A 20,056-nucleotide genomic window follows, 5' to 3' on the forward strand; every position below is an offset into this window, starting at 1 on the left:
AATTTTTTTTTTCTGCACTGAGTCTCTAGTCTGTCAACTGTGAAAAAAAGATCACGTTATAGGGAGGGAGAAAATCATTAATGTTTGCCTTGATTACCTACCATTTTCTTTAGGACTCTAACCTAGGTAGATAGGTAGAGATTTCAAAGAATTTTTTTTTAGGAATGTACAGTGTATACATAGTACTATATGCTAAGTAAGCAGTGCTACAACATGCATAGAATTTTTTGCTTCTAATGAGAAAGAATTGAGTTTGAATTTCATCTCAGACATTTTATTTACCTGCTATGGGACACTGGGCAAGTCACCTAACATCTTCAGTTTCCTCATCTGTTAAATAGGGATAATAATAAATAGGAATAATTAAGAGGAATGCCTACTTCACAGATTACTGTGAGAAAATAAAAAAGATATGTGTAGTTTTACATAAATTTTACCAGTCATTACTATTATTAATTTTATTTGATGTAACTGGATCTTTTCACCTCAGGAAATGATAACCTCTTTCATGTTTCTAACCTAGAGCACATGTAGATGAAAGATCAATAGGAATGTTGAATGAGTCTAGAAAAGTGAGTTGGAAGGGTATCAACTTATTTGATGGTGACATTCATACTGTGATCCGTGTAAGATTGGGACTTGAGAATGGGTTTTTTTTTTATCTAAACTAATTTTAGGGTCAAATAAAGTGTTTTCCCAGTGGGCACTTCCCCAATGCAGCCTCCCTTCATCCCTTAGTGACTTATTAGATGCTCTTAGTTTTATCAATACTCAAGCACAGTAATTAACTTCAAGGTTACCTTCATTCCTTTGGGGCCACAATACATTTAAATTCCTATATACCTTTCAGTCAAGCTTTGTGGAGTTTCATTTTCAGCTTCCTGTTCATAGAATTAGAGGTTAAGCTGCTTTAATTGTCAAGGGAGACTATACTGGAAAGGGGTCAATGGTGAACAGGTTTCTTAAGCCTAATTTTTATAGCCCAGAAATGAAAATTTACTGACTAGGGTTGCCTCTGTAGACAGAGTTTTACCTCAAAGCCTTTGATGTCATTGTTTAGATTTTTCCAACATCCAAGTGCCAATGGATCAACACAAATATGAAAGGGCTAATTAAGAGATTCTAACAATAGAACAGAGGAACCTTGTAAGAGATAATAGTCTCCAACTCCAGAGGCAAACTCAGATTTATTTTAAAGCCACAAATATTGATTCTGGGATATGTTCTGTTATAGTGAGTCCATATTGGCTTCTTTCAAAGAGCTTATTAGACCAGGAAGAACAAATAACTTAGCTTATTTTATTCTATATTAATGACAAGCAACGTGAAAGTATAACAGCAATTAGTTAGTGATTTAAAATTGGACCTGGCCTGAGGAGGCCAAAACATTTAACCCTTAAATTTTAAAGATAAGGAAAGAAAGGTTAACGTTTAATCTTTAAGATTAGGTTGACATCACTAATATGTGGCAGTTCAAATACAAGTCTTTTGTCTCTAAATCCAAAAATTTCCCCATTTCTCACACTTAAATCTCCATACAGGAAGATAAATAAATTCCCCCGTCTCTTCCTCCCTCTATTTAGGAGTATGACATCATAGATAGAGAATACTGGATTGAAAATTAAGAGAACTGGGATTCAAATCCTGTCTTGGACCTCTCTTAGCTGTGTGACACTAGGGATGTCATTTACCTTCTGCTACTTCATAAGTAAAATGAGATGTTTGGACTCAAGCACTTTTAAGATCCCTTCCAATTTTAAATTTATGGTCTTATAACTTCATGCCTTCTAGTTCACTTGTAAGACACAATTTCCACCTTAAGGGAACTCACAACCATATAGATTTATTTCTATGGGACATTGTGTCCATACTGTCCAACTGAATCAATGAAGCTGTGTACCTACAGGTTATAGCTTTCATTAACCAAAACACTGAAAAGAAAAATAGAAACAAAGTTAAATTCAAGATAAAAAAGTATAAATGATCTGGTATTGATTTTCCACAAGGCCAATTTAGAGTCTATCTGTCCATAATTAGAACTTCCAGTAATCAGAGTAGGAAAAGAGTTTTTGAGTTGCATTTCTTGAGAGACACCTGGTAAACATTCTCTGGAAACCTAATAAGCATATTAGGTTGGTGGTAATTCCTTGATGGTGGTAATTCAGTCATAAGGACTAGTAGTACATGGCACGCTTAAAATCTGAATAGGTCACAAAACTGGAAGAATCTGCTGAGACACTAAAAATCAAAGTTTGGATCTCAAAGATCAATAAACTAAACCAATAAATCTAAACCAAAGACTCTTATTTTTTTTCCATCATAACCCACCTTTGGCAGTGTGGAGAAGCCCATAAACACCTTCTCAATACAGTTTTTAAGTAAATAAAATAAATTCCATAGTATTACAAGGGAAAACAATTCTTTTGAATTAAAAATGCGTGGAAAGATTTTTTTTCCCCCATCCAGCTTCATAAAAATCTATGCCCTAAAGCAGCCAAGTTAGTTATCCCTAGTCTAGATAATCATACAGTCTAGGAGGACTGTATTCAATGAGGGACAAAGGTAAAATATGGCATTTCACTTAAAATATTATGCATAAGAAAAAAAATAGTTTGGGAAGCAGTGAAGAAGGATGATCAGCATTCTTCTCTACCTAGGATCAAACCTACACTTGGTTACAGGAAAAAAAGAAAGAATTTTATCAAATCATTGTTTTCTGATAAAAGAAGTGGACTGAAAAGTAAATGAAATCAGAATGTGAATACCAACAGGAATCAGCTATTCTCATTCTTCCCTCACATGAGAGTTGGTTCTTTTTAAAGTAAACATATACATTCCACAGCATGGAGCATAAATAAATATAGCACAAACTGTGATTGCTGCCATTGAAGGTAAGATGAGTTGATATGTTTGCAGCACAGATCTGGGATTTATAGAATCTCAGAGGAGGAAGTATCATCAAAGCAATCCATTCCCTTGAATCAAAAAATAATAATAACAATGAGTCTCTCTCTGATACACCAACACACCATGGGATTCTGTGTTCAGTTTTAGTCACCACTTGAAGAAGGACATCAACAGGGAATCAATAAAAGAAAGTCATCTAGGTTAACAAAAGACCTTCAGTCTTTGTCATGAAGCATGATTGGACTGATTGGGGTCTGCAAAGCCTTCAGAAGAAAAGATTAGGAGCAAGGGGGACATAATAATTTCTTTAAACATTGGAAGATCTATTATGTAGAAATGGTATTAGACTTGTTCTATTTGGCCCAACAGAGCATTAACAAAGCAACAGTTAAAAGTTGCAAAGAGGAAATTATGGACCTATCCCATCAGTGGCTTCAAGAAGGATTGAATGATCCTTAGTAGTGTATATTGTGATGGAAATTCATTTGGGTTATGATTTGAATTGCTTCCTGAGGTTCTTCAAACTCTGAAATTCCATAATTCCATGATTCTTCCCATAATTATTAATTCACCTTTGTTTAAAGATCTTTATTGAGGGAGAGTAATATACTACTTATAAGATAATCAAACCCACTTTTGAGCAGCTTCAATTTTTAAGAAGTTTTCCTTATGAAAGGAAGACAAAAAAGTTTAAAAAAATATTTTTTAAATTTATCTGTGAAGTTTTCAGATAAACTGTGAGTGATTTGACTTGCAAAAAAAGCAGAAAATGAATTATAGTATAAATAAAAAGGTCTAAAGAACCTCTTAAATGATATAGGTTTTATATTTTCAATTGGGGTGGTAGAAAATAAGAACTTTATTAAAAATTATAAAACGTAAGTGAAGGAACGATATCTAAGGATGCACTATTAAAAAGGACTACTTAGAAGACAACAGAATAACTAAGACTTTGGGGTACTATATTCCCTGACTTCATTTATATTTAATTGTTTTTAATGATGAGAGAGTTAAAATTCAAAAAATGACAAAGTGAATATTTGGAGTCTAGGAAGATTAAATTCCTAAAAAGAGAAGTTTATGTTTGTCTCTTGCTCAATAACCTTCAACAATTTGGTTTTAATCAACTCTTCCAAACTTCTTTCATAGATATTATATCCAATACATATTTGACTGCTTCTTCCCCAATATCTACTTCCCATTTCTCATCTCTGAGCATTTGTCTTCAATATTATAATATTCCGTTTTTACTTTTCTAACTCTTAAAAGTCTTTTATTATGGCAAGAGCTGGAAAGGATCGAAGGGACCATTTTAATTCAAGCCCTTTATTTTACAAATGAAGACCAAAGGACATTAAGGGCTTTTTTTTTACATAAATGATAAATGTGCTACAGATGGCAAATGCTTGTAGAGTTCTGTAATGTAAGGTCATTTGGAGCTTAGATAGTTAAAAAAAAGTTTAAGGAAGGAGGTACTAATAGAACAAAGTTTAAAAATGGGTAGAATATAAATAGAAAAAGGAGGACATTTCAGGGGAGGGGAATGAACTGAGTGAAAAATTCTATTGTTGAAAAATGCATATTATTTTCAGAGCATTCATTGTTTTATTTGTTCAATTGTGTTCTATTCTTCCTGACCCCAATTGGGATTTTCTTGGCAAAGATGCTATAGTACTTTGCCATTCTCTTTCCCAATTCATCTTTCAAATAAAGAATTGAGGCAAATAGGGTTCAGTGACTTGCCTGGGATAACACAGCTGCTAAGTTTCTAACACTGGATTTGAACTCAGAAAGATGAAATTCCCTGATTCCAAGTTCCCCAACTAGCCACCTCTCTTTAGGGCATAGCAAATTCATCTAATTTTTATCTCCTCAATTATTTTCTCAATTTTTGTTAAAATCATTTCTTTCTCTTTTTCTTTGTACTCTCTCAACCTCTGTCTGGTTTTCTGACCAACAGGTCAAAATCAGCAAGTAATAAATATATAAAGAAAAAATTATATGGTTTTATGGGAAAGTGAGACAACTATATTCTTCTGTCTATAGCACTAGTCAGGTGGAATTTTTCCCATCTGTAGCTCTGGAAGAAATTCTAGGCCCCTGCAGAGTCAACAGAGAAGTGGATAATTTCTATAAAAATTTTTTGGTAGTTATGTATTTTAGAGATCTTTCCACTAACTTTTTTTAGCTCTTACATTTATGAACAGGCTTTTAATTTTTCCCCCTGCTGGTTCTTTTCCTGGGTAATGCTTGGCCTGTTGTAGCACTTTATACCTAGAAGAGACTTGAAAGCTGCAGATAGAACTGACTAGAATTCTGATCAAGTTGTGAGAACTACAAATATGGCATCTTGATATGTTGTTCAGCCTTTTTCATATTATTCTCAATTAGTTTTCTTCAGTCTTTTGCCTATGAATGTTATTTCTGATATCCATGTAGTTTTCTATTGCACATGTACATTCCTTAACTAATTCCTTTTTTTTTTCATTATTTTCTTTGTCTCCCTTATCTCCAGGCACATATGTCATCCCTGGTGTCTCTTTGATGAGCTACATATTGTTTGGCTCCTTTCCATACTTACTATTTTAATGACCCTCTATAAGATGACTTTGAAATTAAAAAAATCTTTAATAACTGTCTTATGAGTTAATGAGTGCTCTATTATTGGAGATGCTTAAGCACTTGCAGAGAATGTTGTATAGGACTTCTTGTTGGGCGGTAGATTAGACCAAATGGAGACTATTGTCTTCTAAGTTTAAAATGATAAAATCATCTGGTTCTGAATTGGTCAATAACTTTGCATCAACTTTACCTTATTGACTGAATATTTACTCAGATTTTTACTTATTTTTCTTTTTTATATTTGATTCTAGTTTCCATCTCCTCTCCATTCCCACTCCAACTAACTATTTTTAGCACATGGAAGATATTGTCCATTAGACAATTAGAAAATGGGCATATATTTGTCTCCCTTTTAACATATTTTTATATTTCCACAAGTTTATGATATGAAAATATATCCCATTCCCTTTAAGATACCTAATTTTCACAACCATAAGAGTTCTCCAGCTTCATATGTATCTATTTACAAGTGAAGAATATATGACCATTAAGTCATGACAACCATAATTACAGGCACAGATTATGTGTTGCTTCCATAGGTTGGCTTTTTTTTCCATGTGGATTTATGAATGTCATGTGACCACAGGGAAGCAAGATTCTTTAGAATCACCTCTCTCCAAACTTTTCTAAAAGAGACATATTCCTGCCAGGAAATGAAATAGGAAATTGATGTTGTGCAGCTGTCTACTCAGTTCTCCTCAGAAAGAGGGAGTATTGGGCTAGACATATATCTATTGACCCACACACACTTTAAATATTATTTATATAGGGCAATCAATTTTTATATTTATGCTAATTTCTAATATTTATGTCATATAAGAAAATGACATAAATATGACATAATAATGAATTCAATAAATTCCCAAAATAAATTCCCAAATTATATACTCTTATCTTCATTCCCTTCCCCCACAATTTCAATTTCATAAAAAATAGCAAATAAATGTTATCCAATTCTATAAAACAGATATCAGAGAAGTTATATAGATGAGAATATGCTACATAATATATAGAGTGAATGAATTCTCCCACTTAGTAGTGAGATTGGCAGTTCAACCAAGAAAGAGTCCTAGATTTCATTAGGAAATTCTTCAAAGTCCATAGAATATTAAGATGGGAACAAGTACATGCTGAGCATATTAGTCCCTTTATGCATCATCTTCTTCCTAGAATATTTCTCTCTATCCAAGATAATTCTCATGAATATAAATTAGCACAAGAGAGTCTTTTCTCTTCAAGCTGGAAGCCAGAAGATAAGAACCTCTCTCCTCCAAAGCACTTGACATCTATACAACATCATAAAGGTAAGGGGGCATGAAACAATCAGTTTCAACCAATGAGGACAATCTTATGCAACAATAGTAGAGTCCCTGGTTACACAAGAAAACCCAAAATCAGTAACAAGCACAAATCTAGATATTTTACCCTCAAAGAACTTCAATTCAATATGTGAAAACAGGTCAAAGCACATCTTGCATCTTTTTCACTATCTAAAATCTACCTATCTACACACACACACACACACACACATAGAAAACTTTTTTCTATGCTGAGAATTTACTTCTGTAACCTTTTGGTACCTTTCTGCCTCATCAACACTAGTTATCTTATCTCATTTGAAAAGCACATAATTTTTTGTGCCCTAAGACTTATAATGATCACGGCAGTACAGTGGAAAATTTGCATTTATGTTACATAAAGCCATTAGTGGGGTTGCAAAAAGTATGTAGGTTAATTGTTCCAAAGCCCTAGTTTAAGTTGTGTGAGTGTCTAAATGATGGAAATGTTTTAAAATGTGTTATATATCTAAAAATCCCAAAATAGTCTTTTCAAACTCAGTTCTTTCTTCATTTGGGGGATCAGAGTTTTAAATTTTGGCTACATTTGTGATGTTGAAAACTGCTGCAGACTCTAATTCTGTTTTATTGACCATTTCTTCCTCCATCATCTAGTTTACTTTACCCTGCCTCTTAGTCCATACCTGATTCTTTCTCCCTTTTCCTAATGACCATTCATTAATATAGTGACTATGTGACTCTAAAGATAGGGAGAATCTCTCTGCTTATCTCCTCCTTCTTTAGACCTTAGCTATATGAAGGTCCCCTAACTCTGAGTAAAATATGTGCTCAGATCAGAAAGAATAGGGGCAAGGGAGAAATGATGAGTATTCTCTTTTGATTATCCTACAGGAATGATCAGCAACTTATGACAAAATGTCTGCAACTAAGGCAATACCTTCTTTTAGTGATTTGTATAGCAAACAGAACCAAAGTATTGAACTTGGAGTTTGGAAGATGAGTTCAAATACTACTTTAGAATTAAGCTTAATAACTTTGTAGGACTGGGTAAGTCACTTCTGCCTCAGTTTTCCCATTGATAAAATACTATTAATAATAGTAACAACATCAGTACTTAAGTATGAGAAGAAAGTAAGATAATATGTGTAGAATTCTTTGGAAATTTAAATATGCTACATAAATCTAAGATATGAAAATGGTGTTGGGGAGAAGAGGGAAGTTATTTTCTCTTATACATTGGTCATTCACTCTTAGACATGAATGGGTATATTTCTAACCCCTCTATCCCTCCCTTCCATCCTAAAGCATGATTTTAAAGAAGTAGTTAACTTCAACATATAGAAGAACCTTCCCCCATGCAGACTTACAATTCTTTTGCTAATATAAAGTCTTAGAAATTTGCATAAACTATTACCAGATTAAGTAATTCACAAGATTAGTATGTGTCAAAGGCAGGAATTGAACTTTATTCTTCCTGACTAAAACAAGTCCTTTATCTCCTTGTACCTTTATCAATCCTATAAGAATGTTAAGCTTACTAAACTGTAGATGAGAAATGTATTTCATGCTTGACAGGAAATTATTTGCAAAACAAAAAACAAAAACTCTCCCTTGTGAGTAGAGATCTGAAAAACTGGATGACTCAAAGTCACACATCTATGCCAGCTGTCATAAAGCACGTCTTCCCAATGTGCTTCCACTGAGATTTGGGACAGTGGCTAGCATTGATCAGATCTTTGAATTTTCTATTAAACATGTCAACTCATCATTGGCTGAAACAGTACAATACAGTGGGAAGAATATTAGCACCAGAATCAGAAGAAATGTGTCTGAATCCAATGTTTGACACTCCCTATGTGACCATGAACAATTCATTTCAATCCCCTATTCCTCAGTTCCTTTGTCTGGAAAAGGAAAGTGTAAAACGATATTCCTCCCGGTTCTAGATCTATGAATCTAGAATCCTTTAAGCTAACAATAGTGTGCTATCCATTTAATACACTTAGATATTTACAGTAAGTAGCCAAGAGGGGAATCATCTTGGAGTTTGTTTTATTCACCAGAAAGGAATCAATTCATTTACTGTCCTGAATTATTGCACATGTTTTCCTTAGGGCAAGTATGAACCAATGCTCCTTGGATGATGATAAATACAGATTTAGCACAGAAATTGACTTTGCAAAACATCACTGAGGAGGCACAATATTCAATCCTAAGAGAATGAGACTAAAACATGTATATATGAAGCTCATTTGGCGTATTCTCCCTATGCATAAATTAACTATATGGCAAGTTAGGGGACATTTCAGTAGACCAGCATGCTTAAAATTCTTGAAAAATTATGATAAGGTAAGAGACTGAAATCGGTATTAAACAATGATTAAATAGAAGCTCAAGGGAAAAGAAATTAAAATAAAAATCCTAAGAGATCCTCCTTAAAGATCATTGATTAAGGTATAAATTAGATTCTAAAGGTTACTGGTGAATTTCATACAGCAAAATATATAGCATATCTTATACAACATTAGAAAATTTCCACTACATCTGCTTATGAATTGTTCTCAGAGAAGGCAGCAGCAGGGTTATTATTGGGAATGGCTCCAAAATTCAATTGAACAATTTGGTTTTATGTGAAATTTCTAAATGTATTGAGTCACGTAAACTTTTTGTTATTTGAAGATCTCCAATATTACATTTATTTTGTTTTGGGTTTTGCAGAATACTGAATTTATTTTAGGGGACAGGAATTTTTAAAGTATGTATCATCTCAATTCTGCCTTTCATTAACCCTCCTTAAGAATCAACATTTGCATACATGTACAACATTTGCATATATATATGTACATATATATATATATATATATATATATATACATATACAGAGAACACAATGTAGCATGAATAGCATCAGAATAAAGTACAGTAATAGATATACAATATGATGCTATTTAAATAAATAAAATGATTGAAAACAACTGCAGAGTATAGCAAAGGTGGTAGAATATAAATAACAACACAGCTGAATTCCATAAAGATTCCCCTCTAAATAACTTAAAATTGATGCATCAAATCAAAATTTGGAGCAGTAGAACAAATAAAAGTTCAGAATAATACATGTTTCCAACCTAAAATTATTTAGGTGGTCAGCAGAAGATGTAGGAACAGGCCCCAAACCTTGCAAGAGCAACAGCAGAAGGCACTGGATGATACTGTAAAGTGATAGTTGCCACAGCTATCTCTACTTTTCATTGTTTATTGCTTGGTTTCTCAAATTAAATCCGAAAGCATAAATAAAAATATGATACTATTATAGGGTAGTAAAATAGTAGCAGTCACTTCTAGAGCTCTCGGCATAGAGACAGTGAGGAGGTTGGGAAACTAGTCAGAAAGATTATATGGGACAATAGACTGGCAGGTTCAGCTGGCACTTATTGGCAACTCTATTCCTCATAGAAAGTTCTAGGTCACAGTTCCAGTGTGGAGAGGAGTTCTTACGGTTAGCCATAAAGGAGCAGTTGCCCTGGTAACAGAAACAAGATAAAGAGAAGTATTATTTGCTGCTACAGAGGAACAACACACTTCCCAAGTAAAACCCAGATTGCATACCAAAAGAACAGTGACTATTCCTCTTCCTGAATCATAACATCTTGAAAGTACTATCAACTTGAAGACCTTCGGAGCTAGTTGTGAAACCAATAGCAAAAAAAAAAAAAAAAAAAAAAAGTCTGAAGCTTTAAAAAAGTGGCTTTTCCACTGCCAGGTGAACAGAGACCAATTTTAACATTGAATACAAAGCCAAGAAATAGCTTGGGAAAATGAGCATACATCAACAAGAAAGAATTTGTCCATAAAAAAGCTAGTATAGCTTTTATATATGAGATATAAACTCAGAAAAAGGAAAGAATGTGAAAATAGCTACAAACAAAGCTTCAGAGAAAAATGTTATTTTAAATACAAGAATTCCTTGAATAGTGTTTATTTACATACATGCATATACATATATGGTTTAGGAAAAATTGAGAAAAGAAGTCAGAGTGATGTAAGAAATTGTGAAAAGACAATTAACAGCTTGGTAAAAGAGGGACAAAAACTAATACTTTAAAGTAATATTGACCAAATAGTAAAAGAAACACAAACATTTACTGAAGAAAAGAACTTTTTAAAACTCAAAACTGGCCAAAAAAAAAAAAAAATTGAGAAAAGAAGTCAGAGTGATATAAGAAATTGTGAAAAGACAATTAACAGCTTGGTAAAAGAGGGACAAAAACTAATACTTTAAAGTAATATTGACCAAATAGTAAAAGAAACACAAACATTTCCTGAAGAAAAGAACTTTTTAAAACTCAAAACTGGCCAAATAAAAAAAGAGGCACAAAAACAGACTGAACAAAACATTCCTTAAAAATTACAATTAGACAAATAGAAGCTAACGAATTTGTGAGTCATCAAGAAACAAAACAATGCCGACAGAATTTTTTTAAGTAAAAGAAAATGTGAATTGGAAAAATTGGAAAAAAAACTAGATAAATAGATAAAAGAAAGATAATTTAATAAGTGTTGAACTATCAGAAAACAATGATCAAAAACGAGTCTACCTATCATATTTCAAGGAATCATAAAAGAAAATGTCCTGATATTTTAGATTCAGAAGGTGAAATAGAAATTGAAAGAATCCACTAATCATCTCTTGAAAAAAATCTCACAGGGATTTTATAGCCAGGGTTCCACAGTTCATAGGTCAAGGAGAAAATAGTACAAGCATCTAGAAAGAAACAATTCAAATAATATGGAGTCAGAGTCAGAATCACCCAAGATTTACTAGCTTCCATGCTAACAGAGAATATTATGTTCCAAAAGGCAAAGAAATAGAATTGCAGTCAAGAATAACCTACCCAACAAAACTGACTGTAATCCTTGAGGGAAGAAATATATATTTAATGAAATAAAGAATTTTCAAGCATTCTTGATAAAAAAGATCAGAATTGAATAGAAAATTTGACATTCAAACACAAGACTGTCAAGAGATACAAAAGGTAACCATGAAAAAATGATGAAAAGAGATTCAATAAAAATAAACTATGTTCCTTTACATATATGGGAAAGTAATACAAGCAATTCCTAAAACCTTTATTCTTATTAGTTCAGTTAGAAGGCATATACATAGATCTAGTGCATGAATGTGAGGGTATTTCACACTGCTGGGTCAAAAGGTATACACAGTTTCATATCCCTTTGAGCATAGTTCCAAATTATTTTCCAGAATGGTTGGATCATTTTACAACTCTACCAACAATGCATCAGTGATCCATTTTTCCCACATCCCCTCAAACATTTGTCATTATTTCTTCCTGTCATCATAGCCAAACTGAGAGATAAAAAGAAATACCTCAGAGTTGTCTTAATTTGCATACAATAATGATTTAGAGCACTTTTTCCTATGACTATAATTGGCTTTAAATTCTTCATCTGAGAATTGTCTGTTCATATCCTTTGATCATTTATCAATTGGAGATGGCTTGTATTCTTATAAATTTGAGTCTATATTTTAAAAATGAGGTCTATATCAAAACCCTTGGATATAATTCTCCCCCCCCCCCGTTTTCTGTTTTCCTTCTAATCTTGTCTATATTGGTTTTGTTTGCACAAAACTTTTTAACTTCATATAATCAAAATTATCCATTTTTCATTTCATAATATCCTCTAGTGCTTCTTTGGCCATGAATTCCTCCTTCTCCACAGATCTGACACTATACCTTGCTCTCCTAATTTGCTTATAATATTATCTTTTATGTCTAAATTCATGCATTTCTTTTGATTTTATCTTGTTTTAAGATTTTAGATATTAGTCAATGCCTAATTTCTGCTACACTTTTAGTTTTCCCAGTAATTTTTGTGAGTTCTTTATTCTAGAAACTGTAGTTTTGGGGTTTATGAAACTCTAGATTAATATAGTCATTAGTTTTATTCTTTACTTCAATGATTTTCTTATTTAACATTGTATTAATCTCTCCGATTTTCAGAATTTCTAATTTGGTATTTAATTGGGAAATTTTCATTTTTTTCCCCTAGCTTTTTTTTTTTTTTTTTTTTTTTTTTTTTTTTTTAGTTCTTTGCCCAATTCATTGCTCTTCTCTTTATTTTGTTTATCTAACTATCTAGCGTTATACAATTTCCTCCTGAAAAGTGCTTTGGCTGCATCTAATAAATTTTGGGATGTTGTCACATTACTGTCATTCTCTTGGATGAAATTATTGATTGTTTCTATAATTTGTTGTTTGACCCAATCATTTTTAGCTTTAGGTTATTTCATTTACAATTAAGTTTTGATCTATTTGTCCATAATCCTTTACTATACATAATTTTTGCTGCATCATGAACTGAAAAGGATGCATTTAGTATTTGTCCTTTTCTGCATTTGATTTTAAAAGTTTTATGCCCTAATATTTAGTAAATTTTGGTGTAGATGTCATGTACCACTGAGAAAAAAAGATATATTCCTTTCTATCCCCTTTCAATTTGCTCCAGAGGTGTATCACACCTAACTTTTAAGAAATTCTATTCACTTCCGCAATCTCTTCCTTCTTTATTTTATCATTAGATTAATCTAGTTTTGAGAGGGAGAGGTTGAGATTATCCACTAATATAGATTTGCTGTCTATTTCTCCTTGCAACTCATTTAACTTCTCTGCTAAGAATCTGGATGCTATATCATTTGGTTGATATGTTTAGTATTAATATTACTTTCTTATCTATGGTACCCATTAGTAAGATGTAGTTTACATTCTTATCTCTTTCAATTATATCTATCTATCTATATCTATATAGATATAAATAGACCTTAAAATGTATCTATTTATATTTATGTAGATAGATATAGATAGATAGATACATTTTTTTTTTGCTTTTGTTTAGTTTGAGATTAGGATTGCTACACCTGCTTTTTTTTTTTTTTTTTTTAACTTCTGTTGAAGTCTAATGGAAAGCATTCTGCTCCATCCTTTTACCTTCACTCTGTATGTGTTTCTTTGTTCAAATGTGTTTCTTGTAAACAATATGTTGTACAATTTTGGCTTTTAATCCTATTTGCTATCTGCTTCTGTTTCACAATCGCATTCACAGTTAAGAATACTAACTCTTTATATCCTCCTAGTCTATTTTTTTCCCAGATTATATTTTTTTCTATCCTTTCATACTTTCCTACTTGATTTCCAGCCTGGAACTCCCCACACTGTGACTGCATTGGACCATGTTCCCACTGTCCCTACTCAATTGAGACATATTTCTCCTTCAGTCCTTCCAGGATATATTTAGCTGGAAAATTTTTATACTCTGAATATTTGGGGTTTTGTCACTCCAAAATCTGTTCAAAGACTTGATGTAGCATTGATTTTGAGGGAACCTGGGGAGAGATAAGACAATGGCCTAGCTTCTCTCCATTATATGGCTTTGTCCTTAGAACAGGGCTTCTTAAACTTTTTCCACTCATGACCACTTTTCTTCCAAGACATTTTTGCATAATCTTGGGTATACAGGAATATAAAATAGGTACAAAATCAAACATTTATTCATAATAAGTAATAAATTCATAACCCCCAAATTCAGTTATGTGACGCCACATGGGTTATAACCCAAAGTTGAAGAAGCTTTATAATGTAGAAAAACTAATAATAAAATGGGTTATTATTATTATTATTATTATTAACCATTATCACCCCTAGCAAACCATTCCACATTTCTTAAACATATCAGTATCTTCTTTCTAATCATCCATTTCCTTAGCATCATTCTTAGAGACTTCTTTAGGCATAATGATGACAGAAAGGTCCTCTAATACCCTTTCCTTTCAGTGTCTTAAATTCTTTGACCTCAATTTTGATTCTGTTTCTGCCAATTCATCTAAATGGCCATATCTTAGATCCTCTCAGTTTATCCTTCTCCAATTCCTTTGTCTTCTGAAATATAGATGATTTTTACTCCTATCTCTTGAGGAATGCCTTTCCTGAACTTTGTTCAGTTCCCATCCTCTGTATTAGCTTAAATTATAAAATTATGCCAGAGGAAATTATAGAACCTTTCTGTCTATATCTAGTACAAATGAGTGATATATTTTTTAAAATTAAGTTTCTTCTGTTAGAAGGCAATCTTTTTGTTTCTGATTTTTTTTGTTATAGTTTTTTTTTTTTATTTACAAGATATATGCATGAGTAATTTTTCAGCATTGACAATTGCAAAACTTTTTGTTCCAATTTTTCCCTTCTTTCCCCTAACCCCCTTCCCCAGATGGCAGGTAAACCAATAAATGTTAAATATGTTAAAATATCTGTTAAATACAATATATGTATACATGTCCATACAGTTGTTTTGCTGAACAAGAAGAATTGGACTTTGAAATAATGTACAATTAACCTGTGAAGGAAATCAAAAATGCAGATAGACAAAAATAGAGGGTTCAGGGATTCTGTGTGGTGGTTCACATTTGTTTCCCAGAGTTATTTCACTGGGTGTAGCTGGTTCTATTCATTACTGCACTATTGGAACTGATTTAGTTCATCTCATTGTTGAAGAGAGCCATGTCCATCAGAATTGATCATCATATTGTATTGCTATTGAAGTATATAATGATCTCTTGGTTCTCTCATTTCACTCAGCATCAGTTAATATAAGTCTCTTCAGGACTTTCTGAAATCATCCTGCTGGTCATTTCTTACAGAACAATAATATTTGATAACATTAATATGCCACAATTTATTTAGCCATTCTCCAATTAATGAGCACCCACTCAATTTCCAATTTCTGGCCACTACAAAGAGGGCTGCCACAAACATTCTTGCATGTACAGATCCCTTTCCCTTCTTTAAGAACTCTTTTGTATATAAGTGCAGTAGTAACACTGCTGGATCAAAGTTGTATGCACAATTTGATAACTTTTTGGGCATAGTTCCAAATTGCTTTCCAGAATGGCTGAATGTATTCACAATTCCACCAACAATGTATCAGTATTCCAGTTTCCCCACATCCCCTCCAACATTCTGCATTATTTTTCCCTGTCATTCTAGCCAATCTGACAGATGTATATGGTATCTCAGAGTTGTCTTAATTTTCATTTCTCTGATTAATAATGACTTGGAGTATCTTTTCATATGGCTAGATTCTTTGTCCAAGAATTGTCTGTTCATATCCTTTGACCATTTATCAGTTGGATAAGAAATCAGCTTGATTTCTTATAAATTAGAGTCAGTTCTCTATATATTTTGTAAATGAGGCCTTTATCAGAACCTTTGGCCTTAAAAATGTTTTCCCACTTTATTGCTTCCCTTCTGATCTTATATGCATTAGTTTTGTTTGTACAAAAACTTTTCAATTTGATATAATCATTTTTTTTTTATTTTGTGATCAATAATGATCTCTAGTTCTTCTTTGGTCATAAATCCCTTCCTCCTCCATAGGTCTGAGAGGTAAACTATCTTATGTTCTTCTAAATTATTTATAATCTTATTCTTTATGTTTAGATCCTGAACCCATTTTGACCTTATCTTGGTGTACTATGTTAAGTATGGATCAATATCTACTTTCTGCCATACTAATTTCCAATTTCCCCAGCTGTTTTTGTCAGTGAGTTCTTATCCCAAAAGGTGGGGTCTTTGGGTTTGTTAAACACTAGATTATTAACGTTATTGACTATTTTGTCATTTGAATCTAACCTATTCCACTGATCAACTAGTCTATTACTTAGCCAATACCAAATAGTTTTGGTAACCACTGCTTTATAATATAATTTTAGATCTAACACAGCTAGGCTATCTTCATTTGATTTTTTTTTCATTAGTTCCCTTGACATTCTTGACCATTTGTTTTTCATTATGAACTTTGTTGTTGTTTTTTTCTAGGTCATTAAAATAGTTTTTTGGGAGTCTGATTGATATAGCACTAAATAAATAGGTCAGTTTAGGTAGTGTTGTCATCTTTATTATATTTGCTCGTCCTATTCAAGAGCATTTAATATTTTTCCAATTGAATAGATCTGACTTTATTTATGTGGAAAGTAATTTGTAATTTTGCTCATATAGTTCCTGATTTTCCCTTGGCAGATAGATTACTAAATATTTTATACTATCAGTAGTTACTTTAAATAGAATTTCTCTTTGTAACTCTAACTATTGGATTTTGTTAGTGATATATAAGAATGCTGATGACTTATGTGGGTTTATTTTGTATACTGCAACTTTGCTAAAGGTGTGGTTTATTTCTAATAGCTTTTTAAGAATCTCTGAGGTTCTCTAAGTATACCAGCATATCATCAACAAGGAGTGATAATTTGGTTTCCTCATTACCTACTCTAATTCCTTTCATCTTTTTCTCAACTCTTCTAGCTAGCATTTCTAATAGAATATTGAATAGTAATGGTGATAGTGGGCAACCTTGTTTCACTCCTGACCTTATTGGGAATGGTTCTTGTTTATCCATATTACATATGATGCTTACTAATGGTTTTAACTAAATGCTACTAATTATTTTAAGGAAAATTCCATTTATTCCTATACTCTCAAGTGTTTTTAATAAGAATGGATGTTGGACTTTATCAAATGCTTTTTCTGCGTCTATTGAGATGATCATATGTTTTTTGTTCATTTGGTTATTGATATGGTCAATTATACTAATAGTTTTGCTAATTTAAGAAGCCCGTTCCTGGTATAAATCCTACTTGGTCATATGTATTATCCTGGGATGTTTTTTCTTTTTTAATATTTTATTTAAGTTTTGCCTCAATTTCAATGAAGGTTGAAATCTCCCACTTTATAGTTTTGTCTATTTCTTCTTTTAACTCTTTAACTTCTCCCAGGAAGTTGATCTTTCCATGGTGCATATATTTTTATTGATATTCTTATTGTATCTATCCTTTGTAAGATGAAAATTATATATTATTATATATATATATATTATATAATATATTAAGACATTCCATTATCTCTTTTTAATTGATCAATTTTGCTTTTCTTGATCAGGATAAAGATGTCCCTGCTTTTGCTTCACCTAAAGCATAATAGATTCTGCTCATTTTACCTTTCTCTTTATATATATCTCCCTCTTTAAATGTGTTTTCCTATAAACAACATATTGTAGGGTTCTAAATCCATTCTCTATCACCTTTTTTTGGGAAAGGTTCATCCATTCACATTTAGGTTAATTAAATTCTGTATTTCCCCATCTTTTTCCCCAGTTTGCCTTTTTCTTATCCCCTCCCTCTTCCCCAGTTTAAACTTAGGGCCTTGCCTCACTCAGCTCTCCCTCTTTAAATCCCTCCACCCCCGATCCCTTCCCCTTTCTTGTTCTGTCCCTTAACTCTTTTCCTTTTCCTTTTCATTTCCCCACTTTTTAATGGGGTAAAATTTTCTCTTAAAAAAATTTCAATTATTTTCATTTTGGTCAAATCTGATAGGTAATTGTTCTTTAAATTTTGGTAAAATTCAATTAAATGCATCTGGTCCTGGGGACTTTTCTTGGGAGTTGTTTAATTGCCTGTTCTTTCCTTTTTCTGGGTGGGACTATTCAAACAATTCTTCCTGCTCTTTAGTCTGGGAGTCTATATTTTTGGAGGTGTCATCCATTTCCTTGGTTATCAATTTATTGGCATAAAGTTGACAAAATAACTCCTTATTACTTAATTTCCTCTTCATTGGGTGGAAGTTCTCCTTTTCATTTTTAAAGACTACTATTTCATTTTCCTCCCTCCTTTTTTCTAAATTAGTTTAAAACATCTTTTTATTGTTTTCATGAACCAACTCTTAGTTTATTAAATTAGTTCAATGGTTTTTTTCGTTCAATTTTTTTTTCTCTTTTAATTTTAAATTTCCAATTTAGTTTTTGATTGGGGTCTTTAATTTAGTCTTTTTTAGTTTTTTTTAGTTTTGGAATTCTTAATCTTTTCTTTTCTGTTTTATTCAAGTAAGTCTAAGGATTAAAAATTCCCTCTTTTGCTTTGGCTATCCAAAATTTTGGTATGACATTCATCATTGTCATTATCTTGGTAAATTATTAATTGTATCTATAATTTGCCTTCACCCTAATCATTCTTTAAGATGGAATTGTTTGTTTTCAATTACTTTTGGTCCTTTTATCTAACTTTTTGTTGAATGTGTTTTTATTATCTATCTGAAAATAAAGCATTTCTTTTCTGCTTTCTTGCATTTTTTTGGTCATGTCTAATATATGTCAATTTTGAATGGTTCCATGAACTGCTGAGAAGAAGGTATATTCCTTTCCTCCATTCAAGTTTCTCAAAGATCTAATTACCTAATTTTTCTAATCTTCTATTTACTTATTTAATTTCTTTCTTATTTGTTTTTGTGGTTTGTTTGTCTAATTCCAGGGGTCAAAGGTTAAGATCTCCCACATTTGGTTTTGTTGTCTTTTCTTCTTAACTCTTAACCTCCTTTAGGAAGTTAGATTTAATGGTGCAATATGTTTTAATATTGATTCCCTTTTTGTTTATCTCCCTTTGCGGATGTGTTTCCTTTTATCTCTTTTAATTAGATCAATTTTGCTTTTGGATCAGATAAGGATGCTTTTTGACTTCACCAAAGCAAATGGATTTTGCTCCATTTTACCTTTACTCTATGTATCTCCCTGCTTTAAATGTTTTCTTTAAACAACATATTGAAGTTCGACTTTTGATCCATCTGTATCTGCCTCCTCTTTGGGGGAGTTCATCCATTCACATTTACAGTTAGAATTACTAATTTTGTATTTCCATCCACAGTGGATTTGCCTTTTTCTTGCCTCCCCACCCTCTTTCCCCTTTTTTGAGACTTAGCCCCCTCTTGTATCACGAAGTTACCCTCTTTAGAATCCCTCCTTCCCCCTTTGGGTCTTTTCCCCTTTTTTTACTCTTTTTTTTTTCCCTTTCCTCTCCCCTTTTTTAATGGGCCAAGGAAATTTCTCTAAAACAAATGTCAATTATTTTCTTTTGAGCCAACTCATGAGGTAAGATTCACACAATTTCCTCCCCCTCTCTAAATTCCCTCAGATGAGTGTTTCCTTTGCCTTTTCGTGGGATTTGGTCTCCCTCTTTTTTATCTGTCCTTATCACCTTTTCTGCCATTCCCTTTTCCATTCCTTCCCTTTTTATGTTATTCAGTAAAATCAAATTATACATGTATTCTTTTTGTATATCCACAACAGAAATACAATTCTCAAGAGTTCTTTTTACCTTTTTCTGCTTCTTTTGATTC

The sequence above is a fragment of the Sarcophilus harrisii genome, chromosome 3 (genome assembly GCF_902635505.1).
Source record: "Sarcophilus harrisii chromosome 3, mSarHar1.11, whole genome shotgun sequence".
Lineage (NCBI taxonomy): Eukaryota > Metazoa > Chordata > Mammalia > Dasyuromorphia > Dasyuridae > Sarcophilus > Sarcophilus harrisii.